Source organism: Triturus cristatus, chromosome 2_1 (genome assembly GCF_964204655.1).
Source record: "Triturus cristatus chromosome 2_1, aTriCri1.1, whole genome shotgun sequence".
NCBI lineage: Eukaryota > Metazoa > Chordata > Amphibia > Caudata > Salamandridae > Triturus > Triturus cristatus.
This window is the reverse complement of record NC_140581.1, coordinates 1,132,157,195-1,132,173,034: the sequence shown is the minus strand read 5'-3', so window position 1 is coordinate 1,132,173,034 and position 15,840 is coordinate 1,132,157,195.

The following is a 15,840-nucleotide window of genomic DNA, read 5'->3' as shown; positions in this document are numbered from 1 at the left end:
GACAAACTGGGAGCTAACACACTTGACTTGACCTAACGATTCAAGAACAGAGGGTACCCATCCTAAGTTCTAATAGAGCAGTGTTAAGATCATCTAAAAAAACTTGAAACCAGTTATTAACTCCCTACAAAGAGCCAATCAAATCCAACAGGGTAGTCCTAGTATCGAAATGTTCTACCAGTAGCGCAAGATTCAGGAAAATTATCCACAAATATTGGCCAATGATACAAACGGAGCCTGATTTCAAAGGTATTTTTCAGGAATTCCCCATGTTTGCCTATGAACTCAGCAAGTACATCAATGAGTTACTATGAATGGTCCTTAGTGGTAAAGTGGAATACAAAGTCACTGTTCCCTGCTTGAACTGCAACAATTGCAACAGCATCATAAAAGGCAACTTCATCAATCACCCATTGAAAGGCAACAGAATCAAAATACACACAACAGCCAGCAGTGATTCGAAGAACGTAGTGTAGCTGTTGAAATGCACATGTGGCCTGATGTATGTGGGGAAAACTGAACGACAAATCAAAGTTAGACTGAATGAGCGCAAGAGCAACATAAGAACCAACAATGGCAAGTCAGTCATAGCTTCCCATTTTATGGCTCACAATCACAGCATTTGCCAACTACGCTACATGATACTGGAAACTATTAACATTCAAGAAGGGAGAGACAACCGAAAGTACCTGTTGTAACGTGAAACCTATGGAATTAAAAGACTGAGTGCACTGATGCCACATGGCTTGAATGATCGCATTGAATATAGTTGCTTTCTTTAATATGCTAGACACTAGGTGCTCAATGCAATTGGACTTTGATCACCTTGCATCATATGAAGCCGCATTCTTGAATAACGAAATAGTTACCTCTTCTTAATTTGTTGTGTTTTCCCCACTGTTTCTTTCACATTCATCAAAGTTTTCATGTTTAATTGCTAATTATCTAATTAATCTTCTAACATTGACACTTTCAACATGATGGTTTCATTTCCCATACACACATGCGTCCTTTTTTTCTAGCTATGCACGCTTTTAACTTCTGAGAAAGCATGCTCACCTCTAATGGCAACAGAGCAGGATGCGAGTTTTCGAACTCACGTCTTCCCCTAAGTCGAACTGTTATCATATTTTTAATCAAGACCAGTGCATTCTTAAAGACATTGGTCTACTGCGGAAACATACCTGCGTAATGTTTCCATACTTTTGCATGAATTGTAAGAACACAAGTGTCAGTTTTCGATCCTATCGAACTGGAGCACTTTTTGATTTACGCATGACTTTCACTGAGTCGTTTTAGTTTTAGTTTTGTTTTACATTTGGTGACTTCTATGTATGAAGGTTTTTTTTTCTTTTTTATTGAGGTTTTTGCAACAGCATACAGCATAATCACGACCCAGAAATACACTGCCATACAATTACTTGCTGCATAAAAACAACATAACAACTGAATCACATAAAAAAAACAAATTGGTAGGTACCTTCGTCTGATTAGCATATAGCATACATGTACATTTCCCGCCCTGCTCTTCACACAACAAAAACAGATCTGTCAGCCCGTGAGTCTGTGAGTCCCCTTTAATCATTCCCTACAATTTCAGCACATTCAACAACTATGTCCGTCTGTGCCAATAGATAGGTTCTCAGAGGTGTCCAGATATCTGTAGGTCTGGAAGTTGACGCCAGTTCTTCAGCATATAATTCCAGCTGGTCTCGACAATATATCATGTCTTTTAACCACCCATCAACCTTTGGCACTAGCCTGCTTTCCCACGTGAGCAACACTCGCCTCTTTGCAAGTAAGAGAACCACCCGCACAAACCTTCCCACCGCAGCTTTGAGCTGGGGGACATACCCCAAAAGGCACTCCAATGGCGTACATCGTAAAACCTGTCCCGTCATAGCATGTATGGTAGCCACAACAGTTTCCCAATACTGAAATACCGGACCACGCTGCCATGCTAGATGAAAGAATTCCGCACCTCCCTGACCGCATCTCCTGCAAGTGTCGGAATCCCTAAGCCCCATTTTATACAGCTTATCCGGAGTGTAGTATACTTGATGTATAAACTTAAAGTGTATAATTCTCAAATTGCTGTTGGAGGTCAGTCGTCCCGTCAGCGCACAGATCTGCTCCCATTCCCCATCAGTGAGCGTGGGGGTCAGTAGCGCATTCCATCGCTCCAGACTCCTGTCCGGCCTGTGGACTGTTTCCCCCTGAACCTCTTTGTATAACTTGGTGATCAACTTTTTCCTAGTTGGGGCTACTATCAGGGTCTGCAGTGCTTTAAGTGGAGCAGGCTCAGCAGGAAAAGTGGTATAGTGGTCCCTCACCGCTCGCTTCAATCTATGGCAGGTGTACCGAAAAAGCGAGGTGGGATTTTGGATGTAGTGTAAATCATCCTCCGTGATGTACCGTCCCCCAGCGTAAAGATCCCCCATATGGGTGATTGCAACCTCACGGAGAGCGGCCATGGGTCCATGTTCACGTGCCAAAGACATTGCCGCATGCCCCTCGATAGGCAGCGCCGGCGCATATAGAGGGAGCTTGTGTGTTCGCCTACCAATCGCATGCCAGGCCTTAACAGTAGTGTCTATTGTATTTATCTCCTTCCTGGGCGTTTGTCTATGAGAATGTGTGATGACACCCCTCAAAGGCACAGGGTGCGCGTCCCCCTCCTCCACAGCCACATGCGGAATATACTCATGAGGCTTAAACCAGTAATATGCATACTGCGCCTGTGCACACAAATAGTACACATAAAAATCTGGAGCGTTAAACCCACCTTTCTCGTAAGTCTGCGTTAGAGTATGCCAGCTAATTCTGGGCTGTTTATTCCCCCACACCAGCCTCAGTAATTGAGTTTGTACGGTTTAAAAAAAATGTTTTGTTAGCGGGATTGGAATATTGCAGAAAAGATACAAATACTTAGGGAGGATGACCATCTTAATCACAGCTATGCGATCCGCCAATGACAGTGGCAGACGGGTTGTCAAGAATTCCTGTCATGCGAGGGGAGGAAAACGGTAACCAGCGAAAACGGACTACATCTCCCAGGATGCTTAGCGGTTGAGAGGTTATGTAAACAGGAGAGCTGTTACATAACTCAAGGAAAACACGCCCTTATGTAAAACAGGAGAGCTGTTACATAACTCAAGGAAAACACGCCCTTATGTAAACAGGAGAGCTGTTACATAACTCAAGGAAAACACGCCCTTATGTAAACAGGAGAGCTGTTACATAACTCAAGGAAAACACGCCCTTATGTAAACAGGAGAGCTGTTACATAACTCAAGGAAAACAACGCCCTATAAAGGGAGGAACCGGGAGGTACAACGCTGTCGGATATTGTGTTTACAACCGACGTACCTGCTTAGTGAAGAGCAGTGTTCCGGAGTGGTGCTCCAGTAAGGCAAGAACGGAGGTAGGTCGAGTCGTTACTCCCTGGGCCGTGTCTTGCCCCATCGTCACCTGTGAAGGACCCGGAAGCTCTACCGGATAACCATTGAGCTTCGCTTTTTGACTCGGCTGAGTCAAAGCGCAGTGGCGCTTTTGCTGGTTGGAGTCGTAACTCCCAGCCCGACCAGAGATACAGGGACTGCCAGCTGTAACGCACACCAGGAGGTGTTTGCCGCGTTACAGACTCGGAAGTCCACAGGATCGATCGAGCGGCTGCTCTCGGTTCAGTCTTCTTTGCTTGTGATTGGGGTATCGGTGACGCATCACCAGGAGGTGACTCCGCGTCCCGGTGCAGTCTGAGGAAGAGGTTGAGCGGCTGCTCCCTTCAGGTAGAGACCCCGGCTGGGTGTTTCCCTGACTCCTCGATTCTCCCCAAAACTCTTCGTGCCCCTCACAGCCTACCGATTGGCATTGTCAGCCATTTCATTTCTGCCCTCTGTTGGCATACGCCGGGATCGGCGTATATGCAGAGGACGGTTAGGACCATCCGTGCTGTGGGCTGGTAACGTACTTAGCCTGGAGGATTCCAGTGACTATAACCTTTGTTTATTCCTTGTATTATTTTTGCCTTCATTAAAATAACTAAACCTTCACAAGTGGTTGCGTTCTCATTATCGTGTCTGTTAAACGATCCTGAGACGTTCAGGGCGTTACAAAATATCCGACCTTAATAACACTAACTGTCTCCCGGTCGATAACAGACATGGCAACACTTGATGATGTGCTGGCTGCTTTAGCGACCGTGCAAATTGAATTGGCTGCCTCCAGGCAAGAAACAGCCGATGTAAAAGCCAGACTGGATGCTATCCAATTGGACCCGCTCACGCCCAGCACCTCCCTCACGAACCAGACCCCTGCGGTAGTAGTGGAAATGCCGGTAGCCGTCCCCTTGGCAACACCAGAGAGGTACAGTGGGGATCCTAACACAGTGCAGATATTCCTCACACAAGTGGCGCTACATCTATCGTGCAAACCAAGGGCGTTCCCCACGAGTCAGGCTCGTGTGGCTTTCCTTATATCCTATTTGGCTGGAAACGCGGCACAATGGGCCGTACTTCTGGTGAGCAGGGACGACCCCATCTTATGTGATTGGGGTGCTTTTCGCGAGGAATTCCTGAAGGTCTTCGACAGAAGGGCTGACTCGTACACGGCGGACCGTGAAATGCTTGAGTTGAGACAGGGATCCAACGACCTGGTGCAGTATCTCAACGCGTTCCGAAGGCTGGTTGCGGAAACCAAGTGGCCTGTTGCTAAACAGACGGCGATCTTCCATCACGGGCTGTGCGATGAGCTCAAGGACGCCGTGGCTCATATTGACCCACAACCCAAGACATGTGAGGGCCTTATCAACCTGGTATTACGGCTGGAACATAGGCTAAGTGAAAGAAAGGGGGATCATGGGAGAAAAGGAAAATCCCTTCCATCCTATGTGACAGTGGGAAGTCCTGAAACTTCCACCGCATCCAAGGGAGAACCCATGGACATCGGCGCAATACGAGCGAGCCTCACAGCCACGGAGAAAGAGTCACGCCGTAAACAAGGATTGTGCCTATATTGTGGCAAAAAAGGCCACTACGTATGTGAATGCCCTGCCAAACCGAAGACGTCACGTTATCGGGCCAACCGGTCGGTAACAGCCGTGGTGGACGTACCGGCGGAAAACTAGAGGACTCCCAGACCAAAGAAGGGGCATCTCGGAGTCACTCATCCATCCCTTCACTTTCCAACTCGGTCACTAAGGGACAACGACACCTGTTTCTCACGGTGCACGTGGGAGTGCATGACCAGTGGATACCCGTTGTGGCCATGGTGGATTCAGGGGCCACTGGCATGTTTATGGACCACAACGAGGCATGCAGGCTAGGGCTAGTGCTTCTTCCCAAAGCTGTAGCCGAAGACGTCTATGCTGTAGACGGAAGGCGATTGGGGACGGGGCCCATCGGGCAGCACACGGGGGTCCTTCCGATGAGATGTGGGAGGAACCATTTGGAACAAATCGATTTTAACATCATCCGAGCGCCCCAATATGGCGTCATATTGGGATTGCCGTGGCTACAGAAACACAACCCCTCTGTGGATTGGCCAACACATCGCATCGAACTGACGTCACCGTATTGCATCCTGCATTGTGGAATAGGAACGGAATCCCTTGACGCAGATGAGAGCGGGAGTCAGACGGTGGCTACAGCGGCAGAAAAAGATGTGGCTCTCCCCCAGGCTTATCACAGTTTTGAGGATGTATTTGATGAGGTGAAGGCGGAAGTGCTACCACCACATAGACAGTTTGACTGCCAGATCGACCTGGTGCCAGGGGCCAGCGTTCCCAGCGGCAGGCTGTATGCCCTGACGGAGCCTGAAAACGTGCATCTCCGGGGGTACCTGGATAAACTCCTCAAGCTAGGATTCATCCGCCCGTCCAAGTCTCCGGCCGCCTCGCCACTCTTCTTCATCCCGAAGGCTAATGGGGAGCTGAGAGCCTGTGTGGACTTTAGGGCATTGAATGCGATAACCGTAAAGAATCGGTACCCCTTGCCTCTCATCAGTGTACTCCTGGAACAGGTCAAGAAAGCTCGTATCTACACCAAGTTGGATTTGAAAGGGGCATACCATCTGGTGCGCATGAGGGACGGAGACGAGTGGAAGACCGCCTTTAAGACCAGGTTCGGCCTTTTTGAGTACCTCGTCATGCCGTTCGGTCTGTGCAACGCCCCGGCAGCCTTTCAGTACTTTTTGAATGAGGTATTCAGAGAGGAGTTGGATATCTACGTGGTCGTATATATCGACGACATCCTCATCTATTCGTCCAGTGTGGAGGAGCACGTACACCACGTCAAAGCTGTGCTCCAAAAGCTGAGGGAAAACATGCGGTTTTGTAAACTCAGCAAGTGTGACTTCCACGTCACATCCGTGGAATTCCTCGGAGTGATGCTGAGTCCAGAGGGACAGGAGATGGCAGAACGAAAGATCAAGGCGGTGAAAGAATGGCCGGTGCCCCAAAGCGTGAAGGACGTCCAAAGTTTCATTGGCTTCGCCAACTTTTACAGGCGGTTTATAGATGGATTTTCAGGATTGGTGGCCCCAATCACACAGCTACTGAGGAAGTCCAAGGAGTTTGTCTGGTCCCCTGAAGCGAACAAAGCCTTTGAGGCCCTGAAAAGCGCCTTTGGTAAGGCACCGGTGTTGGCTCACCCCGATCCGGATCTCCCCTACGTGGTGGAAGCGGACGCATCGGATGTGGCGCTGGGGGCTATCTTGTCCCAACGCAACCACGACACAGGGGTGCTTCATCCCGTTGCGTACATGTCCCGCAAACTCAACGACGCCGAACGCAACTACCATATTGCGGAGAAGGAGCTTCTCGCAATCAAGGACGCCTTCACCGAATGGAGGCATTGGTTGATGGGGGCAAGACATGTGGTATCGGTGTACACGGACCATCGGAACCTACAGTTCATGACGGCCACAAGACACCTTTCTCCCAGACAGCTGCGGTGGAGGATCTTCTTTGCGGGGTTCAACTTCCGCATCACATATCGGCCGGGGACGGAAAACCGGAAGGCGGACGCCCTGTCCCGTCAATCTGCAGTTAAGGAACCATTGCCTGCGACCGAGCATTCCATCATTTCCCCGAGGATGGTATTGGGGGTTATCCAACCGGATACTTTCCTGAGGGGAATAAAGAGAGGGATCAGGTCATTCGCATGGCGGAGGTGGCTCCTCAGTCACAGAGAATGGCAGCTGAAGGACGGGATACCCCTGAAGGGCAGGTGCCTATTGATACCCACGCCTAGGCTAAGGAAACAAGCATTCATCCGGTGCCATGACTCTCCATGCGCAGGTCATTTGGGCTTTGAAAAAACGGTGTCTAGCATGGGACGGCATTTCTGGTGGCCAACCATGAGAGTGGATGTCAGGAGGTGGGGACAGGAGTGTCCTACGTGTGCTACCATGAAGGCCGACCATGGCCGAACCCAAGGGCTCTTACATCCACTTCCGACCCCGGATAGACCATGGGATAGCATATCACTGGACTTCGTGGTGGGCCTACCGGTAGACCAGGGGATGACGGCAATACTGGTGGTGGTGGATTACTTGACGAAAATGGGGCACTTCATCCCCTGCAAGAGAGTCCCTACGGCCGGGGAATTGGCGTCACTACTCCTAAAGAATGTGGTACGACTGCATGGATTACCTGGGGTGATCGTGTCGGACCGGGGGTCGCAGTTTACTGCGCAATTCTGGAAGACTTGGTGCACTGCGCTGCATGTTAAGACCGCCCTGTCCACCAGCTACCACCCTCAAACGGACGGCCAAACCGAGCGCCTGAACCAAACGCTCAAACAGTATCTGCGATGTTTTGTGGACCAGGGCAGGGAAGAATGGGTCGACTTGCTATGGGTTGCAGAGATCGCCTATAACAACGCCACTCACAGCTCCACACAGTCATCTCCATTCTATAGCAACTATGGCCAACATCCCAGGTTCTTGCCATTTCTACATCCGTTCAGAGAGGACAGGATTCCCGCCACAGCGGACAGGGTGGCACACATAAAAGACACGTTGATGCGCTCAAGGGCTGTCCTAATAGAGGCCAAGAGAAGATACAAGGCTGCGGCAGACAGGAAGAGAAGGCCCGGGCCACTGTACCGCACTGGAGATTACGTCTGGATATCCACAAGAAACATGAGGTTTCGAAAGAACAGTGTGTTCCATCCCAAGTACATGGGCCCCTATCGAATTACCAAGTGTATGGGTCCCGTGAACGTGAAGGTGTGCTTGCCCCAGTCATTGCGGATACACCCTGTCTTTCATGTATCATTGCTCAAACCAGCACCCTCCAAGCCATCTGGGACACCTAGGCCGGTATGCGTGGAGTCGGAGGTGGAGTATGAAGTGTCGGGCATACGGGCGTCCCAATGGCGCAGGGGGAAGCTGTGGTACCTGGTTGCGTGGAAAGGCTATGGCCCGGAGGAGCAGTCATGGGAACCGGCTGAAGGGGTTCATGCTCCGCGCTTGGTCTCCTTGTTCCATCGGCGTTTTCCTGCCAGCGCTGGACCCGTGGGGAGCCGCTGAGAGGGAGGATGTACTGTCAAGAATTCCTGTCATGCGAGGGGAGGAAAACGGTAACCAGCGAAAACGGACTACATCTCCCAGGATGCTTAGCGGTTGAGAGGTTATGTAAACAGGAGAGCTGTTACATGACTCAAGGAAAACACGCCCTTATGTAAAACAGGAGAGCTGTTACATAACTCAAGGAAAACACGCCCTTATGTAAACAGGAGAGCTGTTACATAACTCAAGGAAAACACGCCCTTATGTAAACAGGAGAGCTGTTACATAACTCAAGGAAAACACGCCCTTATGTAAACAGGAGAGCTGTTACATAACTCAAGGAAAACAATGCCCTATAAAGGGAGGAACCGGGAGGTACAACGCTGTCGGATATTGTGTTTACAACCGACGTACCTGCTTAGTGAAGAGCAGTGTTCCGGAGTGGTGCTCCAGTAAGGCAAGAACGGAGGTAAGTCGAGTCGTTACTCCCTGGGCCGTGTCTTGCCCCATCGTCACCTGTGAAGGACCCGGAAGCTCTACCGGATAACCATTGAGCTTCGCTTTTTGACTCGGCTGAGTCAAAGCGCAGTGGCGCTTTTGCTGGTTGGAGTCGTAACTCCCAGCCCGACCAGAGATACAGGGACTGCCAGCTGTAACGCACACCAGGAGGTGTTTGCCGCGTTACAGACTCGGAAGTCCACAGGATCGATCGAGCGGCTGCTCTCGGTTCAGTCTTCTTTGCTTGTGATTGGGGTATCGGTGACGCATCACCAGGAGGTGACTCCGCGTCCCGGTGCAGTCTGAGGAAGAGGTTGAGCGGCTGCTCCCTTCAGGTAGAGACCCCGGCTGGGTGTTTCCCTGACTCCTCGATTCTCCCCAACACTCTTCGTGCCCCTCACAGCCTACCGATTGGCATTGTCGGCCATTTCATTTCTGCCCTCTGTTGGCATACGCCGGGATCGGCGTATATGCAGAGGACGGTTAGGACCATCCGTGCTGTGGGCTGGTAATGTACTTAGCCTGGAGGATTCCAGTGACTATAACCTTTGTTTATTCCTTGTATTATTTTTGCCTTCATTAAAATAACTAAACCTTCACAAGTGGTTGCGTTCTCATTATCGTGTCTGTTAAACGATCCTGAGACGTTCAGGGCGTTACACGGGTCCACCGATCAACCTGCTGTACTAAAGTGTTATAAGCCTGTCCATAGTTCACCGTGACCAACACCTCAGGGTCTCAATGCACCCATACCCCAAGGTACTTGACCGGTTCATCCTTCCATACCAGTGGGTATTCCACTTGTGGTGGGGCCGTAGCTGGCGTTAGAGGGATGATGACAGATTTTGCCCAATTTATTTGTAGCCCTGAGAACAGCCCAAACCTGATATATTCTCGTATGATCTCGGATAGGTAACGCTGGGGCTCCCGAACAAAGAGGACCATGTCGTCCGCGTATAGGGAGATCCCTACCGGTCGATTACTAAAATTGAGGGCAGCATCCCTATGTCTCTGCCTTATCCTGCATGCCAACGGCTCCAGCACAAGGGCAAATAGGAGGGGGGACAGAGGGCAGCCCTGTCTAGTACCGCGCACTATCTGAAATGGACCTGAAGTGAGGCCGCCCACTCAAACTCTCACCGAGGCATCTGTATAAAGAACCTGTATCCAACGAGTCAGAATGAAGGAAAACCCCATTCTGTGTAATATGTGCAACATATAATGCCATTCTATAGAGTCGAATGCTTTTGCAGCGTCCAACAAAACTGCTACAGCCGACATGTCAGGATTAAGCACGTGGAACATGGCAAAAAGGGTGCGCAAATTGTGGGAGGTGGAGCGCCCGGGAATAAAACCAGATTGATCTGGGAGCACCAAGAGTGGCATCAGCGGCCATATCTTAGTGGCCAATACTGTTGCTAAGATTTTGGCATCTACATTAATCAATGAAAGTGGACGATATGAGTCGCAGTGCGCAGGAGACTTATCTTTCTTAAGGAGAGTGATGAGCAGTGCCTGGCGCAGCGAAGGAGGCAGAATCCCCAATTCATGCGCCTCCGCATACATCTCTAGTAAATGCGGTATGAGATGGTCCGCATAGGTCTTGTAAAACTCCGCCGTCAGGCCATCTGGCCCCGGAGCTCGATTGTTGGATAGGGATAGTATAGCTTCTCTGACATCTGTCTCATCGATGGGCTGGCTCAAATACTCTCTGTGGTTATCGGAGAGCCATGCACAGGCCGTGTTCTCTAGGTAGTCGTTAAGCGCTGCGTCATCCATGCCGCCACGTGTAGCATAAATATCTGCATAGGAATTTTTGAATTGTTCCACTATTTCATGGGGATTATAGTGTGCCGTCCCGTTACAATCTATAATGTGATCAATTGGGGGATTATCCGTTCTTGAACGCAATTTCACAGCTAGATTCCTACCCGGTCTCCCCCCTTACCCGTAGGCTCTAGCTACCTGACGCTTGGATAGATACCTTATTTCTGTCTCTGCTAATTTCCTGTGTTCCTCTAGTTGTTCGTGAATTTGCGCCAATCGAGCCACAGTTGGTGCCTGCTGATACTGTTTCTCAAGCTCCCTTAGCTTCCCCTCTATCTTTGTCAACTGCCCCCTGAGGTCCCTGAGAATCCCCGCTGAGGTACCTATACACACCCCTCTTTTCGTCACCTTGAAGGATTCCCATAGTGTCACCTGACTGTCCACAGAGCCCACATTCAAATCAAAGTATTGTACAATAGCCTTTCTAACAGTGTCGTTGTAGATTGGATCTAACAAAGCCTCTGCTCTAAACCTCCATGTAAAGGGGCGATGCGGATTGGGGGGAATGGACACCTCAAGGACAACCGGGTTATGATCCGATAGTGTGCGCGGGAGTATACGAACTCCCTCCACCCATCCATTGGCCTCCTCATTCAGCAGCCAATAGTCCAATCGCGACCAGCTACCAAACGCAGGCGTTATGTGTGTGCCCTCCAACACTCCCTCATTCCGCAGTCGCCACACATCTACGAACCCCATCTCCTCCATTGCATCTCTCACACATTGTGCCACCCTCTGGGTCCACGCCCCCGCTGGATTCGACTTATCCACTAAGGGATTGAGATGGGTATTCAGGTCCCCTCCCCAAAGGATCGCCGATGCAGGCCAAGTGCGCAGCGCAGTAAGCAGCTGCAGAAGAGGCGCTGTGTCATTCACAACGGGACCATATATATTCACTATTGTAACCAGCGTCGCTCCCAGTTTTCCCTGCACCATTGCCCACCGGCCCTCCGTATCTACACAGGTATGTATTGGCTGGAACGGTACCCCCCTCTTGATGAGAACACCTCTGGAATATGTAGAGTATGAGGATGCCAGCCGATAAGTCACCCATCTGCATGCCACCCTATCCTCTGAGTACTTATTCAAGTGAGTCTCTTGTAAGAGAGCGATCAACACAGTGTGTCTATCTAGTTGTGCCAGTACCTGCCTAATCTTCTTTGGGGTGTTCAATCCTCGAACAGTCCAAGTTATGCATTTATACATTGTCCCTGTCATCTGTGGTGAAACGACAAGCAGCCTACAAAACACAACATTGTCCCGTCCATGCACACACAGCTACATACGATATCAATAGCATTGCACTTCCATTTAAAGTACCCACCATGCAATAAACAGAAAACACCCACCCCCTCCCCCACCCACTTCAGCAACCCCAACCTGCCAAAGACAAGACTCTCATGAGAAAAACAATCCCACAACAACAACAACCTATCCCATGTCAAGTGGGGTATGCCCATTGGGAGGTCGTAGCGGCGAAAATCTACTCCCCGATCTAGGTGGGAGGGGGCCGCCGAGCATTACTTCTACCCTCCCATCTGTGGCCAAGCCACCGGCACCACACAGGAAACACATCGCAGGGCAGCAAGGATATATAGAAACCAGCAGTCCCATCATCACCCTTTTAGGGAAATCCCACTCCCTCTGCCATGCAGCACAGGAATCTCCACAGCGCCCCCTGTGGCCCCATTATCATACTAACAGTCCTGATCAAATCAGTGCATCAAAGGGAGGATAAGCTCCCCATCCCGGACAAGACACATGAAAACAGTATGCTCCGTATGCGTCTCACCAACCGCCCACAGCCTGTCTCTAGGCATTTGCTTTGTACACTCCCATACTGTTGCAGGGATTTTGCTTATGCACAGAACTATGCGCAGGAAACCAGGACCTCAGAGAATTGTGGTGTACCAGAAACTCCCCTCAGAACCAAGAACCCCATATCCGACTAGCTTAGTGTCCCATTCGTTAGCCTAGATCTAGCTAGCCGGTCCCAATGTATAGACAACCCAGAACATGCGACTTAGATATTTCTCAGGAGTGGTGGGAATCCGAAATACCTGTTTGTACTTATTTAGCAGTCCACAACAGAATAATACAGACACGGTAAAGTTTAAAGAGTTTATTTTATAAACCTCGCGTCCTAAGATGCAGTATTTTGGCTAACACTAGCAGACAAATGGTTAAGAGCAGAACCATCAGCATTGTTACAATACCATACACAATGAAAGGAGCAATCATAATAATAATGACAGTGGTAAACAGCCACACTCCTTTCTCTAGTAACTAATAGGTTTATTATACTAATAGAAGGTCTCTTAGGCTAATAGGGGGGGACCCCATACCGTATAGATCAGCGTAGTAGAATCACATCACAGGATCAGCTAAGCTCTCTCATGCATCAGCTCTTCTGTTCGAATGAATCTAAAACATTCTGTCCTGCAATATTAAAAGCACTTGTCCTTCAGATATTGGCAGCTGCATGTATGATATGTCTAAAAAGTGGTACGATCAATCTGAACACAACACTCTGCACCGTCTAGTGTCCTAGACTTGTTCTTTACATGATGTACAGACGAAGGTCGTAGCACACTGTTAAGAATGTTAAACAACAAACTGTTATCCTGTAAGGCAAAGTCGAGTAAGCATTTCTAAAATAAATAACATATAACAACAGTGTTGCGTGCAAAGCAGCAGAAATGGCAAGCTGGCTTTCTAACAGTTGGCTCGGTTATGCTAAATTAGTGTTGTAAATAGGGAGTGGCTAACCCATCCTACACCCCCCCCTTGATCGGACTACTGACCACTAGGGGCACACTTATCAAGAACGCAGAGTTCAAGTGATATAGAACAGAACCAAGGGCATGAACTATAAGTCCATATAAGGTAAGTGTAAAGTTTGGGAAAAAAAAAAGAAGAAAAAAAAATCGTGTAAAAAGTAAAAACGATGTCCTAGAGAAAAAACCATTAAAAAAAGTTGATAAAAAAATTGACGTCTATGGATGCATCCTGTCTTGACTATGTGAAACAGTCAATCCATCAAGGTATATGCACCGTAAGGGGCAACAGCTTCCAAGAGGAAATCATTGGAGCGTTCCGCAAAAGTATCTGCCATCCAATTTAGCAAGGGAAAGGAACACACGTGTTCTTCAATTATCGGAGCATCCAGCACCATAACAGGACAACTGTCAGCATCCTCGAGATAACTCCGTTCAAGGAATTCAATAGCGGCCTTTCCGATATCCCAGTTACCAAGGACTCCTTGTGTAGCACCCAAAGCCATAAACCCAATTCCAGAACAAGCAAACTCATGATCCAGTAATGGACACATTAGTTCATCAAAATCCGGGTCAGGTGACACCAAGTTTGACAGACACAAGTCCAGAGCCCATTGGAAGGGACAATCTAGGCAATGAAAGACAGGCTACACACAGGTAAAATAAGGAAACCGGAATGACAATCCATACTTGACGCTTAAGGTTGCCAGAGGTAAAGTGCCGTAGTAATCAAGCATCCGGCTACGAAGATGGAGCAGGCGGAGCATTCTGTCTTGTAACACCAGGCGTGCAGCCATAATGAAGTGCGCAGATCAACAAGAGGATCCCGGCCCCAAGAGCGAGGAGCAAGGGAAACCCTCCGAAGACACTTGAAAAAATAGAATGTAAAAACGCGGGGATCACACCAAAAATAGTTTGGAAAGATGTCACGAGGCCTGAGCCCACAATTTTTAAAAAATGAACAAGGCCAGTCGTAGACGAAGCATTAAAGATAGTCTGTATCAACGTTCCAAAATGAAGTGGGAGGTCAGTATTTAAAAGAGCTTGTACTTCAGTGCGTGTGTTTGCTATGTGAAGAAGAAATGTTTCACGGGACGAAGTCAGAGAAACTTCTTTCTGAGACAAAAGAGCTCTTATTCTACTCATCCTGTTGAACTCTGCGTTCAAGGTTGGAATCGCCGGCCAGATGGATATATCGAGCCTGCCGTGCGGGGGTGGGAAAAGGACGTTATTACAGCAAATCACCCTTTGCGAAACGGTGACTATGTAAGGAATACCCACTAGCATCCCACAGCAAGCTTCATTATTTAAAAGCAAATAACTACCGTTGGCAAGCAGCTTAAAAGAAGACGTTATAACTGGCATTGGAATACCTTTTAGGACACAAGCTAAATTAGGAGCGTGTATATTGCAAGCGCCATGTAATTGTATATGTCTACAAACCACAGAATGATCAGGAGCGGAAGTGCATTCTTCACCTTTTAAGTAAACTTCCTTGCCATCCCTCACGCATCTATATGTGAAAGGAAGTGACCAAACTTCGTACAGGAAGGCATTACCAAGCTGTTCATATCTGCCTATGGCATAATGCTTCATGCATGAACTGAACTTAAACCGAGAAAAAGGCAACGTGATCAATCCGTGTACAAGCCACACAGCCAAATTCAACTCAGCAATAGAAAAAGGTAAAGGTTCTAGTTTTTCAATGTGCAGTAATGCGTAAATTGCGTCTTTCATGGACATGAACTGCTGTTTAGCGGTCAAATTAAAAGGAAGGAATAACAAAGACGTATTCATGTAATCCCAAGGGACTTTCCCTGCTTTTAATGTCTGCAAGGTCCATGCAAACTGCATAATTGAACGCAACTGATTTTGACCATGATACAACACAGACACATCATCTTGCACAATGTCTACGACAGATGAAACAATATTATCTAATGTATAAATTCTAGAAGACAAGGTGTTAATACTATTATCTATAACAGCCAATACTTTCTCCATATTGGCCTGGTCAATAGCACGTAGCCTGGAAGCAGCTTCAAATTGCGATAACTTCCAAACTTCATTGTAAATAGCATAAACCCATCTCTTGGACCTGCCAGTCGCAGGACCCTTAATAAAATCATTTACATCTATTTTGTCATTTAACCGTGATAAATGAAGCTTAACTGAAGCTAATGTGGAATGTTGCAACCATGACTGGCATAACTTACCTACCGAGTAG